The sequence below is a fragment of the Hetaerina americana genome, unplaced genomic scaffold, assembly GCF_022747635.1.
Source record: "Hetaerina americana unplaced genomic scaffold, ioHetAmer1.1.p SCAF_5, whole genome shotgun sequence".
NCBI classification, from domain to species: Eukaryota; Metazoa; Arthropoda; class Insecta; order Odonata; family Calopterygidae; genus Hetaerina; species Hetaerina americana.
In genome coordinates this window covers 37,719,066-37,737,346 of record NW_027287095.1, presented here as the reverse complement: position 1 = coordinate 37,737,346, position 18,281 = coordinate 37,719,066, and the positions used below count along the sequence as shown (strand labels likewise).

The window sequence follows — 18,281 nt, the reverse complement described above, 5'->3', positions numbered from 1 at the left end:
CATACTAACCTGAAGGATGAAATCTGCCTTCACCTATCAGGCCGACCTTCGGGTTGGCAACTCGGGTTGTGGTAAATAATGGAATATAAGTAGAATCATCTTTGGCCACGTCCGGATTCGAGTAAAATTTGAAAATAATTTGTACTTATGCGGAAAACAACTATCTAAAAATTATAATTTACTCCTTTTCATAATAGAAAATCGTATCAAATTATATATGGGTAAAAAAATACTTTGACCCCGACGTGATTTGAACACGCAACCTTCTGATCTGGAGTCAGACGCGCTACCGTTGCGCCACGGAGTCAGCTGAGTGTACGGAGGAAAATACTTGTATATTAATGGCTTCCCCACTGACATTCTTTGGAATTTGTTTTTGTTATTTTTACTATGTTTAATGTAATGCAACAAATTTTTCTTGCTCTCCAGTAGCTTTTATTTAATTTCGTTGTGTAAACGGGGAAGTTTCTCCACACCATTTCTCTAATGGGGGTATTGACTGGCTTCGTATGTATTTCATTTTTCGCAGCTTTTTATTTCTTAGTCATTTTTGTTAGTGCCTTCTTTACATAGTACCGATAGTGAGGAACCCCAGGAATGGTCACACTTTTCTTTTTGTTATTCAACCTTATCTCTTGCATTCATCTTAATTCGCAGTTTTGAACCTGAACAGTGATATGATAATTTACTGCCTCGAAACACCAAGAAAACTTTCAATTAATGGACGAATTCTCGAACATAGAATACCGGAACATAATGCGTTCTTAGCATTAGAAAAAATTAATTTGATTCTTGCGTGCAATGGGCAACATTTTCGGAGTACGTTTGGTTGTCCTTTTTGTGTTTTCTTTTTTTGTTGACCAATGGTATCTCTATCGTTCGTTTGAATTATTATTCACATCCGTGGAACTTACGTACAAGATTCATATTATTTAGCATTTTGGGGTTCCTCCGTGCCACTCCCGATGATTTATAATGGAAATACAGTTTCTTCTCTTCGTCCAGGAAGTAGAACGAATCATTCTCAACATTTATGTCGGAGTTATCTCGAAAACTATGAGTGTGTTGAATTTCGACAATTCACGAGTAGACTAAGCATTTTTCTTCGTTCAAAGTGAGAGGTTTTGTGAGTAGGGATCATATGTGAAAATAATATTTGTTAAAACCAAATACTTACCCGTTTAGGCGCAATGAAATACCTTCAACCCCACATTCATTTGATACCCGAAATAGCAACACAGGGATACTGCGCATTAATTGTCCAAGAAACATAACCATGCAATTCATAAATGGGTCAACCAGTAGTTTTCTGTTGCCATGCAACTTAGGGCGAACATACAATGGTAATGGATAGGAAATGAAATGGAAAGGCTCACAGTATTGCCGCTGAAACAAAGTTGGATTTCCTGAAATCCACGGGTTTCACGTTCACGTTGGGCTTCCCTGCTATCCACGTCATTCATCAAGTGTCCGAGTTCAGGTAGCCGTCGTAATAGGAGACGTGATTAGATCCCGGACGTTTAAAAACCTGGGTACGATACTCCCCAGATGATCCACCCGGGTTTGTTTCCACATGCGCAAATCTTTCACATGTATTTCTTAATTAACCTTTTTCCCGGTCTCTTCTCCCAAATGAAAGGTTGGTGAGAATAATATGAGCCTGTCGAATTTCGATTTGCACCTTAGGATTTTGCACACAGCAAACCAGAGCCGCCCTACGAAAATAAACTGATGTAGAATTGATATATTGTTTCACATTCTGAATAACGATGGCGTTCCACAAAATCACGCCGAGCTTAGTGAGCCAATTATAAATTAATGATTGACTTTTGAACGTCCGTTGGATCCCATTTTTTACCCAGTAATTTTATTTCTACTTGCAGAGTTTCCAATTAGTTTACATCCTTCGATTTTTTCCCTTCATAATCGAGGCAACTAATCACGAGATTTTCCTATTTCAGGGTTGCGTTTTTATCAGTTGTATTAATTGAATTTAAATTTAATTTTCACAAGGACAACTGGCGAAGTAATCTCAATTATTATATATTTTCGAGAGATGACCAGCATGTTATCTACGTTACGTTAAGGTACGGCGTTGGGTACGGTAGATTATTAGTGATTGTTGATTTCTTGAGACTGCATTGCTAGCTTAATTATTGCGAATGAATAGGACTTCAATTATAGCGTTTTCAATCGCCCAATTGTGTCATTTGGTCCGTGTATGAAAGGACACAAAGATATAAGACGAATTCCATGAAATTTTAATTTTTCCAGTGTGCTTTTAATAAGCAGTTACCATCGTATTACCAGTTAATTACTGGCCAACCTTGTGCCTGTTACTGAAATGCTAAATTTTCTGAGTGTAATTTGTTATCTCTAAGAATGTGGACATTGTAAGGTTTGAAGTGAGATGCTATTTCACACCCGCCGTGATTAGTTCACCGAAATATATACTCTGAATTGGTTTGGCACTGTCACAGGTCTTACTTTATGATGATAATAAGTATCATGTTGCCCCAAGAAAACATTCCTGCGAATAGAGGGTATTTGTGCTATGTTTTTTGTTATATGTCTCTCTGAGGTCATCTACTGAGACAAGTCGCTAATCTTCCAAAATATCTTCACTCATTTCATTTTACTCATTTCTGTAAACTTGCCGTATCGCCATTTTATTGGTCACCATTTTATGGGATGTATATTTTTAATGCGAGCAGCTATAAAGTGACAACTTTACAGTTTTAATAATTTATAGACTGAGTGCTTTAAACATGTATTTCAATAAGCTTGGAATTACGGAGTGGTATGGAATTGTCAAACGTTTCACATTCTCAGCTCATGATATGTAATTTCTCAGGTAACTTTGCTGCATATATTTTCAACCGAACACTTGACGCTATGTATTCATTCTACATGAATTTATAAGTACTTGCACATGATAATCCAATTAAAAAATATACCCGGAAGGGAGAAAATCACGTAAGTTTTGAGTTACTCTAATAAATATGCAATGAGAAATGGAACATTTTCTAATGTAATGAATGCCCTCGTACTTCACCGTAAATGTTATTGACCACGGCCGCTGTTTCAAACGTTAAACCTCATTCTCAGGGGGTTCTGTCAACCAACATAGCTGAGCACCACTAATACAATCAATGATGATAATTTTGTTTACGTTAGCAATTGCCATTTCTGTGCCTATTTATTACTACTCATTTTTTATTTTGTTCATTCACCTGAACGCTTGTTATAAAATTGTGGTTTATTTTTGCCCCTTGGTTGTCTAATTTTACATACTCTATTACATTGCGTATCCAGTTATAACTCGTTGACGTATATACAAGTAGGTAAGCTACCTACAAATCATAGGAGAGTTATACTTGGAAGTAGGAGAGAATTAATTAATACTTCATACTTCATGAAAAGTAAATGGTTGATAGGGTAATGTCTCGGGAGTAATTGAGCAAAAAAGGTTTAATGTCCATTGTTATATAAAAATAAACCGATTCAATATTTGCACAACATACCGACCATGGTTTCAACTGAATGTGTTATTATCAAGGTCTTCATTAATCACAATCTTTTGAAACCGCCTTCAGTGTGCTAAAGTGTGATTATTGACTTATTTTATACTTTTTATTGTAATATCTCGTAGATTTTCATAGTACACATTTAAGTGAAAGATAGCAAATAATCACAAGTTGATAACTTTTGGACTGAGAACCTTAAACCATGAGAAAATTCTTGGCCGATATATTGTCATAAATAAATTATTTTTTACTGTAATTGTCCAAACTTTCAGACGAGAATCACTAGCAATTCGGTAATATTTTCGGCATTTTTTTTAGAAATTTGCAGTACTTAATGCGCAATTTCTCGCACTCCGGATTATTTATATAATTCTCCCCACTTTGACTGACTTCGACCATTTAATTATGTAGTTTAGGAAGGAAATAAATTAAGTAATTAGCAAGACTCCCAGATCAATGGATGGATGAGAAATGCAATTTCGTGTACATTATAAACTTGATTGCAATGTTACATATTGGATATGATTTCGAAGTGGACGTGTATCCTTTCATCAACACTTAGGTGCTATCTTCACCATTTGTTTACAGATCTGCGACTAGAGTAGCTAGTAGCAAGCGTTCAAGTATAACTAATCTCGGAAACTAAAAGCTTAGTCTATAATATTAAGATTCGGCGTATAATATTGGTTCGGATTATATATAATGGGTTCGGTTTAAGCTCCTCATCGACAACTACATACCAAATATTTTGCTAAAGTAATGTATCCTTAAAACTTGTTTTTTTTAAACTGATATCTATGTCTAAATTTTTTAGGACTAACATTTTCTTTTTAAATGGCCAAAAATTCTGTTAAAAACAACACTTTTTTTAAAAATATCCTTCGGAAGCATTGGGTACATTGATCCCTATTAAATTTATCATAATGAGGTCTCCATATATGATTCGGAATCTGTGGCTGTAATTAATTTTTCACATGGTGGGTTCCTGTAAGAGACTTCATTTATCTATCAATGACTAAATTAGCTGCATATCATAATTGCGCGTGGTGCTCACTAAAGATATATCGCCATGACACGGCATTATTATTTATATATGCATTTTTTTCATGCCCTGGGACATAATTTACATTGGTTAACCTATAGAACGCTAAAAATGGGACGGATATCATCAATCAAAAGCGCTTCTTTTTTTTATCCAAGAGTGTCTTTCAACTTTCTTTCTGGAGCGCATTTACTTGCACGCCGATGGAGGATTTGTCTCGAGGTCGCCTCCAAACAGAATGAATCCTGTCTTTATGTCTCCTTTTTGATTCTTCTCCGACGCAGTTAGCATCTCTCCATCCTTCGCCTCCTCCCCACTCCCACTCACTCCTCTTGTCATGCCCCAACTCCGTCCGATCTGCCCCGTACATCCCCTCCCCTTTATAACCCCCTTCCCACCCACAACGCCTCCTTCCCCACCACCCATTTCCCCCCATCTCTCAAACCTTCCTCCCACCCCCCTCTTGAACCGTCCTCCATTCTGAACGCGCCCTCTCCAGTCAGCATCAATCAACGGGAGTCTCCGGCAAACGACGCCCCCGGGGATTAATGCGCTGCCGATCACACCCTCTCTATAGCGCCTGTCTCCACTCTCCAGTCCATCCCTCCCCCTTCCCCGTGAGCCGCCCTCCATCCTCCTATCCCACCCTCCCCGTTCCCGGCCGCCGCCACGTCCAAAGCCAGTACAATCCTCCGCCCTGCCGCCGCCTCTCACATCACACACGAGGAAATAAACACGATCCCACCCTCTCTCTCTCTCTCTCCCCCCCTCCCTCCTTCCAGCCGCAAGCCCTCTTCGTCCTCCCCTCCCCACTCCGAGCCCTCTCGACAACCACACACATTCACAGACATACACACACAGACACACACACTCGCCACCCCTCCGGCGCTCTCGGGCAGCGCACACGGCGCATTTACGAATACATTACCATCGAACTGTCGTAAATTTTACGTCGCGTCACAATCGTCCGACCACACAACAATGCTGGTTCTCAAGGAGGTGCCGAGGAGTGGGGAGGGTGTGGGTACGCAAAGGAATCCTCCCCATGGGTTATCTATACGTGCGTACCTACATATATATATATATATATATATATATATATATATATATATATATAAATTTGATGTGTGTTTTTTTTAATTATTCCCTGCTATTTTCATTAATTCAAGTTTCATCGTATTCATAAAGCGTTTTGCCTTCATACATCCATCCGCCTTCAGATATGTAATTATACGTAGCCCTCTCTTCCTCTCTCTTGGCTGAGAACTTGTACTAAGAGAAATTAATGCATCTTTCTCTGTCTCTCGCTCTCTCTCTGCCTCCAGTCGGAGTGTGTGGCATTTGCGCGTCAGGAAAACATCATGCAATAACACTTCATCGCTCTCCGTTGCCCTTGCATTATGATATTGATTAATGCCGCTTAAAAATGGGAGTGATTGAAATCCAAGCTTAGTGCGCGAATATCCATTAACCAGTTCGTAAAGTGGATTGTGGTAACTAGGCGTTGTGGCGATAGAATAAATGCTGAGGGCATTTTGAACCGTAGGAAAAGCGAAAGAATAAGATGATTTCGGCGATAAATTTCAATTTCAAAATTTCGATTTTCGAAATATTTCCTAAATTTTTGAAATCCTAATATATTAATTAGCGTCTACTTAAAACGAAGAAATCATTTTATGTGAGATTTCAAGTTTGGTGCAGTAAGTAGTAAAAAGTCATTAACGTAGGATTTGAAAGGTAAGCCAGATTTCGAGCAAACGCTTGGAGCCTCATAGTAAGATCATATTAATTGATTTTGATTACCTTCTTTTCATTTAAATACTGAATTCACCGGTTCGTTGGTGAGTTTTACCCTGTTCATATTAGTTAGAATTTTGGTACTCATTTTCCGTCAATAAAGCACTACATTTGCTGCGGTATTCCATTATCGGCTTATAATTAAGAAAAGAAAGTTGCTCACACCAACTATAGTAGAAGAGATCGAGAGTTGAAGTAATTGAATAAAGAAAACCGACGTTAGTTATTGAAGAAACAGTCGATTGTTTTAGGTTAGGGTATCTTATTTTATTAGATGATAATTGTGTGGCAGTTTTACTCACTGGTGGTGTTCGTCATGTGGTAAAATATATATTAAATTAAAGTTTCATATGTTCTGGCGCTCCAAATCATTGCCATGGTTATGTTGCAAAAGCAATAAAGCTAGGAATTTTTTTTTTGCAGTTTCGGTGTGGATTTCTAAAAAATAAACCGAAGAAAAATGTATGCAGATACGAAAAGAAGAGGCGCACTGAAACCTATAGGGTGATAGTATAATATAATGGCATTCAATCGGAAACTATAAGTTATTATGTGACTGATCATTGTCCATGGATCGATGTAAACTTGGATTTCCATTGATTTTTTTTGGGTACGTTTTTCAATTGCTATTCGAAAAGCTGGATGGTACTGTGTGGATATAACGCTGGTGATTTTTCCCTGCAAAACTAGTGCGAATTCTTAAGAACTTACGAAACACATCATGCAGTTTAAGTGTGGAGTCCTTCCTCCGACCCCCCTTCCCCGCGCCTCGTAGTATTTTCCTCCCTGTGACATCAAATATTCCCCTTCCATTGGACATCTCCTCCTGCCACATTTTTGCGCATTTCAAAATCCCTTTTCAAACATCATTCCGCACTCTGCCTGACACTATTCTGAGAGCTCTCATCTTTCCACTTCTTTTCTCTATCCTCCGTTTAAGCCTCCAATCCATGCTTAGACTGCTTACTTAAATATTAAATTGTGAGGTATGTACAACTCTTATGTTTTTAATCCCGAATTAATTAATTATTTAAATTTGCATGCGGGATAAAGTTCTTAGCGCATCATTCATTTGAGCCCGTGCCTCATTAGGACTCATTCTGGGCTTTCCGTTCAGTAACAGCAGTGCGGTACAACATTTATCTTAGTGCTTATCTTGGGTTCTTATTGAAAATTCATCTTTCATTGATGCAATTATTACTCTACAATTCTCAATCTTTGTTCATTTCGCTCTAACCTAGTAAGCTTATTTCTTATTTATAATTATGACAAAGAAGCTCAGGTGTTGCTCCATCGCAAATCATTTGGGCCTTTGTAGCAAACGCTACAATTTTTTATCAAAATTGTTTACAACAAAAGATATTAAATGTATCAAAAAATAATAAACATTTGAATATGAAATTGTTACAGTGAGTGATTATGTAAAAGATCTGAATTTTTTAATAGAATTGCAATCTGAACTAGGTCTTTTGTGAGGTAAACGCTGCAGGCGAAGCAGACTTCGGCTTCTGAAACATGTAGAAGCCTTCATTTACAGAAACGTGAGACAGCCTGACTCTGTTTTCATATTCACCAGCTTTTTCTCAATAATAAACCAAAATGTAAAGCAAGCGCGTCATCTAAATGTACGTATTACCGCACATGCAGTCGAAAGGGTGCATCACGTTTAGTGGCTGGTAGTGAAGCTAACATGAAAATGTTGGAGGAAGAAATATGCCATGTAAAAAGTTGTAGCTTATGTTCCCATGTTTTGGTACTTCCTATAACTAGTGAGTTGCGTGCGAATTCTGTCGGCAGTTGCTTTTGTTATCATTGTCTTACTGACAGGGATTGAATCATTTGATCGCTACGGCAAGTAAATCTTATAAATATCAGTACAGAATATTTTATCTAACTTAAGCATTAAGAACATAGTCATCAGGCTTATGAGTGTACTGCATAATGAAAACAATTATTTTTACATTTTGGCCAAAAGAAATGACTTTAGCAAAAAGGTGATTCATGTATGGTTCCCTACGTACAATTATTGCTTCAAATAAATATTTTTTGTGTAAAACATCTTCCGCTTGGAATAAAATAATTATATCTTATAATTAGTTATCAACAAGAAGAAAATAGCAGTCTTGCTCTTGCTTCTTTATTGCAAATTGCAATAACATTCACCCAAATTTCTCATCCTTCTTCAAGAATCAATTCGACTCACACATTTTTCCGATTTGTCCATTTAACCTTATTGTGGGAGTTTCGAAGAATATAATTTTGTTTGATAGATATGGTATTAAAATAATATTACAATCCCTCAATTTAGAAATAATCGCTGTTAATTACTCCTTCGAACGATTAATTTAGTACATACCTCTGTTACACTTTTCAGTTGGAAATCTAATTAACAATTTTAACATTTTGTATTTTTGAAGCCAACCAGTCCTATTGGGTTAGTAAAATCAGTGCAAACCTCCATTAAATCTCCAATAGGAAGGTGGACGTGCTGAAGTCGATTATAAATATTTCTTAGCATGTTTAACTGTGATTTCCGTTCTTCTTTCATTCATGATATTCTAAGTCTTAGAATTTGAAAATAATGCGAAAAGCAATTAAAGCGCAAGGCTAAATTTCAATATGACATTTATGTTGTTGTACCTACTCCTGTGTTGCAATGCAGTTATTGCTTGTGATGGTTGAAATCTTTGGCATCTCTTTTGCATTTGTGATGAACATTCAACATCAGCTTTTCAACTTTAATGAATAACGTACTAGTTCAGGGATAATGATGAACTTCTTCGATTAGTACATGAACTAGGTTTTGCGCAGTCTTGGCGAATATGTAAGGAAACAGGTGACGTTCATCGAATCAAGTATGCATGGGTTTACTTCACCCACGTTCCGCATTAACTAAAGGATGATGTACAATCGTATTGGAAGCATGCCTGACAGTTAGTTATTTATGGCTTCAATGCTTCGTTTGGTCTCAACAGTTGCATATTTTTAGGATTTCCTACTGTTGGTGCAATTCACGAGCACCGTGGAAGTTAAACCAGTGCATTGGAAATCCGTTTAAAATTCCAGTTGATATTTGATTTGTCTCGTCACTTAAAGTTGAGGAATACAGTGCGAATGGTAAACGTGCATCATCATAAAAAAGCTGAAGAATAATCAATTTAGTCACTGGGCATGCCTTATTTTACAGATCTGTCGAAATATCAATTGCCAAGAGGGGTAGAGCAAAGATGTAAATTTCTTTTGTTTTCTTTAGTTGGGTTTAAAGACTCCTTTAGACTTTCATATTTGGTCGCATAATTTTTACACTAGTAAACTATTTTCCCTCCTTGATCAATAACAATGAGATCCTGATTAAACCCAAAGACACTTGGAGACACTCCTTGAATTAAAATTTCAAATATGTCACACATGAAATCATTAAATCGAATGCGTTAATTGGAGCGTTCACTGAAGCGACCAACTTATGGTCTTTCCCTTTATTTTCCATAGAGCTTCTTGCTATCCCTACTGCATTATAAATTAAGTTTTCTTTTGTGTTAAGGGAAAAATCTCCAAGGAGCCCGGTTTCAAATGGTCGAATTACTTTGATCATAACTTGGAAATTTGAGTGAGGGCGAGTGTAGTAGGAGTGAGTGGAGCGGGAGAAGGATACGGACGGGGGAGTGGAGGGGGGGTGGAGTAGGGAGGGTGGTAAGACGTTGGGATTTTTCCGGGTCCAGGTTTGGTCGCTCGTCGAGCGGCGTTGAATCCGTCCCTAAGAGTAGTAGCTTTCATCGGATCACCCCCTAGGAGGCGCCACTGCCGACTAGCAAAGATAAAATAAAAGGAGAGAGGTGGGAGAGAGAGAAAGAGAGGACGGGACGCTACCCCTTCTCCCACAGCGCCCACCCTTTCTTACTGTCTCTCTCTCTCTCTTTCTCTATCTTCCCCTTTCTTTCCTTCTCCTGTGACATGAATTATGAATGGACTCTCTCTCTCTCTCACTCCCCTTTCGGGAGAATTTTTTTCTCTCCCTAAAGGGTGTGGGCACTGGAGGTCGCCCCTGATGGGTTACGGGCTGGAAGATGTGGGAGGGACAAAGACGGCGAGTGAGCGAGAGGGAGAGAGAAAGGGAGAGGAAGGAGGGCGAAAGGAAGAGCATGAGTCAAGGGGCGCGTGGAAAAGAGATTCTTAAGGGGGTTCTTTTTCCACGTTAGGCGAGGCGGGGGGTGGTGGAGAGGGGGGGAGGGCTATGGAGACAGAAGAAAGGGTGGACGGGATAAAAGGGGAGCGGGAGAGATGGAAAGGGCGAGGGATGGAAGGACTTCCCCCCACACCCTTCCACTTTTTTTTTAAGGGGTCGCAAGAAGGGAAGTTTCAGTGTGGCAACCTCGTTAGGGGAATCCTTCCCGAAATGGGGTAAGTTGTGCTCCGGGGGGTGGGTGATGGCAGTAGGGCTTGTGCGAGAGCGTGGGAGAAGGAGGGAGGGAATGGGGTGAGATAGGGTGGGGGTCGTAGTTCCTGAAGAGGGTCGCAGAAAGAGACGGAATACGGGACGGGAATGGCTGAAGAGCGAGAGAGGTCGGTTCCGAGCGTGAGGTGGAGGTGCTAAGGGCGGCCACAAAGGAACTGCTTCGAATCCCGCACACCCCCACCCCTTTATGAGCGAAGGGAGAGGGCCGGAGGAATTTGGCTCGGGGCACGAGGTGCTCGAGGGGGACGAAGGGGTTGGCGGGAGAAGCGAAGATGAAAGGAGATGCGGAAGAGGTGTAGGTAGTTGGTAAAGGGGGGAGAAAGGAACAGCGAGTGTTGAGCAGGGTGGCAGAAGAGAGAGAGAGATGAATTGAGTGGGACAAATAAGGGCCATTTTGCTAAACCCAGATCAGGCGACTTTGTCGTTAACCCTGGACCAAAGCTCCGTAAATATTGCTATCAGCTGACGACGCATTCAGTGGGAAATATCGTTTGGTTGAATGTGCCGCTTTCACTAAGGTAACTAAGGTATAAGGTTCAGTATTGAGTAAGAAATTATAAATCGAATATATCATAAATATAAGGGGTAAACAATATCTCGTAAATATTGCAAATTTTCATCGATGCATGTGAAGACAGGAGTTATTTATGTAATATAGGGGGTTAGTGGTATCACTCGGAACTTAAGTGCGGCAGTCTGGTAAAAATATCAAATTTGCCTTTACTTCGCATCCGTGAGAAGGGAAAACACAGTCTCACTAATAATCCTTTCAAATGAATAGTCTCTAGAATCCCGTGTTTGCTAACTTCAATGGCGTCTATACATTGACTGAGCTTTTATTCTGTGACTTGTGTGAGAATTTATTTATTGCAGTGATTGAAATTGCCTATTTTTGACTTTATGGCTGCATTAATAAAATTTAATGTAATATTTTATTTTTTATAATGACTTATGTTTGCATATTTGACTAAGACAGTATTAAAAAACATAAGCTACCAACAAGCTTTTAGCGAAAAATTACGACCTTTTTGGGAACAACTTTCAGTATAATTTAACGAAATGAATAAAGAAGGCATTGCGTAGAAAAATATTTACTGACTACGCTTTTAATATTTTGCTTTTATGACATCAAATGTTTTCACAATTTTACTCACGCACACAGATGGCAAATGAATATTTGTAATACTCGAGAAAATGCAATGGTTTCAAATGGTCCGGTTTCTGCATTAAAGTTAACATGAATAGTATGGAATCTGAATTTATAGGGTAGCACTGAATATATTTTTTCCATTGAAGCCAGAGCTATCATATTTTTAAAGCAACTCTCGGTGATTAGTGCAGATGGATGCAGATAAGACTAATGTGTGAATATCATGCTTTTAATGGCATGTTTGGTCTAGAAATGGTTTTTGGAAACTAGGAAAGGGGAAATTGGAAAACGTGGTAATACTCCTTTAAGTTATCCTAACAGCTGTCAGCTCGTTTTAAACGTATTCCTTCATCATTACTCTGTCATCCGAAAAATGTTCATAAAAGAAGGTGAACACTGGTCTATGATATCAACTATCACATTTTTCTGCGAATGACATAGTTAGGATGTAAGTTTTACTCTATAATTTGTTTTTATTGCACTTATTGATATAAAATATCAGTACAATGTGAGCTCTGGCCTCACATATTAAAAAAAAACTTCGGAAACTGTGGTTCATAGTAGTACGATATATGTATAAATCGTATACAATGTATCATACTTTATTCGCACTTTCAGTTAGTTTTAAGACTCAATTTCATTTACAAATTTAAGTCCCAAAAATACAGGAATGTCGTTTAGCATACTTGTTTTTATTTTATTTATAAGGTAATCTACCGGTTAAGGTAGGTTTTTGGATGGATAAAACTAACAAATAAATATTTTGTGACTCCTAACAAAACACAAAATCCAGCAACCTACTCTACACCAGGTCCCTCTTCAGCTCTGAGTACTTTCTTCCTCCCTTCATCCCGTCCAACATCCCTATTCTATTCCTTCCCTTTCCTCGCTTTCCTAACAATACCCCTTTCATCCATTTTTCCTCATTCCTTATGATTTCTCCCAACAATCCCCACTCCACTTTCACCATAACTTCCTCATTTGTTTTCCTTTCGGTCAATGTCACCTTCTCCATTCTTCTCCACACCCACATTTCAAAAGCCTTCAATCTACGTCTATCCTCCTGCTTCAGTGACCACGTTTCCACCCCATACATAGCTACGCTCCATATCGACGTTTTGACGAGTCTTTTCTTAACATCCTTACTCAACGTCCCCGTCATCAACTCCCTCCTACTTGCGAAAGCCTCTTTGCCTAGCGCAATTCTTCTCCTTACGTCCCTACTACTTTGACCGTGTTGGTTCAAAACACTACCGAGATACGTAAACTGTTCTACCTGCTCTAGTTTTTGCCCTCCTATTTTAAATACTTGTCAATGGCAGCAAAACAAATTCACGCCCTTAATTAATTCTATTCGATTTTTGTACTAACTGTTGTCATGGATGGCGTTTGGCGTTCTTGGAGAAATTCTTCTCCTTGCTTGGTTCCCTTTGGTTTAGATCAGCTTATAAGTCCATATTCGGCGGTGGAAGCGAACTGTTGCTGGAATTCCATGCTGGCAGTTCATATAATATTCGCGGTCCTTGCCTGGTCAAGTTTGAGTTCCCACTGTCTCACATTTGCTTTGGCCTGTTTCATTCCCGTTTTCTGTAATGAAGGCTTTAGTTGGACAAGGAGAGAAATTGTAGGTGGAGCATGCACAATTATAATTTTTAACTTCAAATCTAAGAATAGAATTGAAATATTTGCAGACTATATCGTAGTATTCTCATACAGAGCGTTTTCCAATTTTGAATAGACCTAGTTTTTTAGGATATGCTTTTATTTGAATTTTAGGATTCCAATAAAATCATCGTCGATTTATGAAAACTGACTCATGATATAAGTGAGAGACTCATGATATAAGTGAGACTCATGGTATAAGAAATAAATTAATAATTACCATAAAGCAGACTTTGAATCTTTTGCCAATCAATTAAACTCTTCACTACCCGAGTTCAAAACCCGCTTACGTCATGTCAACGTGGAAGAAACTTGGACAGAATTTGTCAATATCATGAAAAAAGGAATCGTAGATTTCATACCTATAAAATACGTTAAAGCAAATCGCGACCCCAGGTGGTACAATAAAGACGTTAGAAAAGCCCTTCGAAAGCAGAGAATGCTACACTCTAGGGTAAAGAGGGCAGGCGTGAACACATCATCCCCTGAGAATAAACAATTATGGGACACATATAGATCCTCTAAAATTGAAACCAAAACACAATTACGTAGCGCTTTACTGGACTTTAAACGCAAAGTACTTTGCGAGCACTTGGACACTGGCCCTAAAGCTTTCTGGTCATATGTTAGGGAAGTAAATGGGAGTAAACAAACCGTGGCTTGCTTAAGGGATTGTAGCAATATAATTCATACAGACAGCGAGGGTAAAGCTAACATCCTAAATTCATTCTTCCAAAGCGTTTTCTCGAATGATGTTGCCACCGCATATCTCCAAGAAACAATACATACTCCACCCATGGAAAAAATAACAGTGGATCAACAATGAATTCTAAAATTGCTTAATGAGATTAAACCCAACAAATCCCCGGGTCCCGAAAATATACCAGCTAGGGTGATAAAACATTTAGCTCCAAACATTGCCCCGTACCTTGAATTTATATTTGACAAATCCCTCACAGAGTGCAAAGTACCTAAGATTTGGAAAACCGCGCAAATAACGCCTATTTTTAAAAGTGGTGACAGGGGGGATACCAGTAATTACAGACCTATATCTCTCACTTCTATCTGTTGCAAAATCTTAGAGCACATAATTGTCAGTTCAATAATGAGACACCTTGACAATATTAACTTTTTAAGTGACAATCAACACGGATTCAGGAAAACCCGCTCCTGCTAAACCCAATTACGATTATTTACACATGATTTACTTTTATCTGGTGAGAGAGGTAGGCAAGTGGATGCCATCTTCTTAGATTTTCAAAAGGCATTTGATAAGGTCCCACATGGTAAACTCATTCATAAATTAAAGGTCGCGGGTATAAACAAGGGCGCCATAAGTTGGGTTAAAGATTTTCTTTCGGAGCGGGAACAGAGGGTAGTCCTTGATGGCGCTAGTTCCGACAGCGTTCGAGTCACGTCGGGGGTACCTCAGGGAAGTGTGATCGGGCCGTTGCTTTTCTTGATTTTTGTTAACGATTTGAACCGCGAAGTGAAAAGTAAAATTAGAATGACACGGTGATCTATCGGGAGATATCTGGGGATGAGGATCGTTTTATTCTAGAGCAGGATTTAGATTTCATTACTAAATGGTGTTCTAACTGGGGATTGACACTAAATTATAATAAATGTTCAGTGGTAAATTTCTTTAAAAGATCAACGGGATTTGCTTACAAATTAGCTGGAGGTGACCTAGCAGTAGTTGATACGGTAAAATACCTAGGTGTCACATTCACAAAAGACTTAACTTGGGGGACTCACATACGTAAAGTCTGTGGTCATTGTATAAAAAATTGGGATTTATTAGACGCATTGTCGGCAAAAGTGACTCGAAGTTCAAGGAACGTTGTTACCACGCTCTTGTAAGGCCTCATTTAGAATACGCATGCAGTGTGTGGGGTCCGAGTGAAAAAGGTCTCATTCGGGAAATTGAGAAGGTTCAACGCCGGGCAGCCCGTTTTGTAAAAAACTCCTACGATAAAACGCAAAGCGTCACCGAAATGCTCATGGATTTGGGGTGGGAATCATTGGCTGAGAGACGATTCAATGCAAGATTGAAATTATTAAATAAATTTAGATCCGCATGTTTCAGCACCGAGGTCTCGCAAATTATTCGTACTCCTACATACATTGGTCGCTTGGATCATGCATATAAAATTCGGGAAATAGATGCCAGAACTAGCAGACTCAAGGACTCCTTCCCACGGACAATACGGGATAGCAACTGCAGGGTTATATATAGCAAAAATTCCACTTGCCACCCTCAGCGTCTAAAAAATAATTAGTTGTATTTAAATGCATGCTCTTCCACTAACCTTATGTGTTTTGCTGTAATAACCCATTCTTTCCGAATGACCTCATTCGTGTTCTGTTAATCTGTTTTTGTTTCCCTTTCAATCCCTCGTCCCTCTCCGCGGGGGCAAATTCCTGCTACCTGCAACGTTGGGTCGCATTCCCTGCCTTTTAGAGACTCTGTGGGGGTAGAGTGTTTCGTGGTGAATTTTCATGTGGTGTTTCAATTTCTTGCTTGTTGTGTCCTGGCTTCCGTGTTGTAGGATGTCTTTCGTGCTGCCTCATGGGGTGCAGTTTTTTAGTTGTTTTGCGGTATATGTGTTTGCATGAGTATTGGATGAAGGGATTTTTGCATGAGTATGTGCGCTGCTGTGGGTGTAATTTTCCGTGTTTTTTTTTGCATGTGGTATTTTTCCTTTTTACGGTTGGTGACCTAACACCCCCTGCCACACGCCCTTGGGGCGGCTTGCGGGGTATTATGTAGATGTAGATGTAGAAGTGACCTCCTTCACGTTTCTATACCATATGCTGGAAGAACCTCCTCGGACAACTTTAGTTCCGAATATTTCAGGAAGTAACTAAGTGTTCAGTTTTTAAACAAATGCTATGAACAAACAAATAATTTCAATTGAAAACTCAATAACTAATTTACTTCTCTCAGAACTTTATTTAGTCGAATATTTTCTCTAGAATTATTATTCCCATGATCTATTCATGCTTAATGTGTGCAGAATACAAAATTTTGTCGCATATAATTGCTTAATGGAAAGTGGCATCGTGAATTTGTGACGCGACCCTCGAACAGTCCTGCGGCAATCCGCTGACTCTACCGGCCCACAGACAACGTATGCGAGTGGTGTTGATTTCCAAAGACCTCTCACCATTTTTCCCGCCACAAATCGTCCCACTCCAGTCGTCCGCTTCGCCTGGAAAAATCGTTTTACTTACTTTTTGGGGACAGACCCCGTAGTTCAGTTGACAAGAAAAGATAATATTTCATAAAACGTGGGCATTTTCTATTTATGCGATTATTATCCCCCAGTAGTAACTATTGGAGTAATTTATGTTCTCTCTAAGATAAATGGTTACAAGGGGATTTAAATGTACGCGTAAATTAAGACTGTCAAACCTTTTATTGTAGTGCGTCATTTTATTTTTAGCAAAAACGTTGACTTTCAACAATAATTTTACTTTAAATGTTTCCCAACTACTTGCTTTTGAATTTTGTTTGACGCTTCGTGAAAAAGTAAAACCAAAGATAATATTTCAGTTATCTCATAATGAGACAATAATTCAAAATAAAATCATCAGTATTTATAAGTCAAACCGGATATCCACCATTGTTAAGTAATTTTCCTAAAGGGAGTAATAAAACATTCGAACATACCAGCATAAATTTCAAATCTTTTGTACACGGTTGAATTTCGGAAAAAAAACCAATTTTGGTTCGTCAAGTGCAGGCGGTCACCATTTACATAATTTGTTGCCAGAGACATTTTACGAATAAAGTTTCATTCTTTTATAAACTGTATACGTGTAAATGAAATCAAAATCTTTAGTTCAAAAATGAAAATTGTGCTATTGTAAATTTTGAAAACTTCGGCTGACGTCGAAATCATCCAGATTGCGTTATTTTATATTGCCCTCGCCGAGTTCAGGAAGGCGGAAAAAAATATTTACAAGTCATACCTTCCTTAATTTGATGATTCTACGTGAAACGACCCTTAACTCTGCAGTTTAACTCCGTTCTTTGACACTCTTCTCTACGCTGTCAAACAAGGAAGCGGTTTTATTCGTATGGGAGTGTTCTACACGGCCCTTGCACCATCACTAATCATATTTCGACGGCTGCAGCACTTATTTGAGATTAAATAGAGAGAATCGATTCCAGCAGTTTCCGAGAAATGCTGTTTACAGCAGTTCTTTATCTTCTTGGACTCGCTGCTGCCCGAGGAAATAAAATTACCTGCGCGGAGAGGAGAGAGGTTTGATGGGGCGAGAGAGGGGCGAGAGGGAGTCGGGTCAAGAATCACTGAGTTGTGCTGTGCTGGAAAGAATAATTCATTCTTGACCGCTGAAACTATGCGTGCTTTGGTTACTCCAGGAGTTAGTTCATCCTTCCGGGTTTCATGCCGTGGGGCGAAGTGGAATAACAAATATATCAACGGAAGTAGCTAGAGCGCCTACCTGAGCAATCAATTTCGCAAACTAATACAAGTGACATGACTTTTAAATATTTTCTACCAATATTGCAAATATATCGGTGTCCATACTACTTTTATTATTATCTCGAATCGAAATTTTTTCCCCATTTATCAAAAAAGTGCTGAGGTTTTTTAGCGAATGGCGATCATCCGAATG

General features: G+C 38.9%; 1 non-coding gene across 1 annotated transcript; it reads right to left on the bottom strand.

Moving 5' to 3' along the window:
* Positions 1 to 235: 235 nt before the first annotated feature.
* Positions 236 to 307, bottom strand: TRNAW-CCA (transfer RNA tryptophan (anticodon CCA)). The gene has a single exon. It is a non-coding gene; the product is annotated as a tRNA-Trp (tRNA).
* Between the last annotated feature and the right edge of the window lie 17,974 nt (positions 308 to 18,281).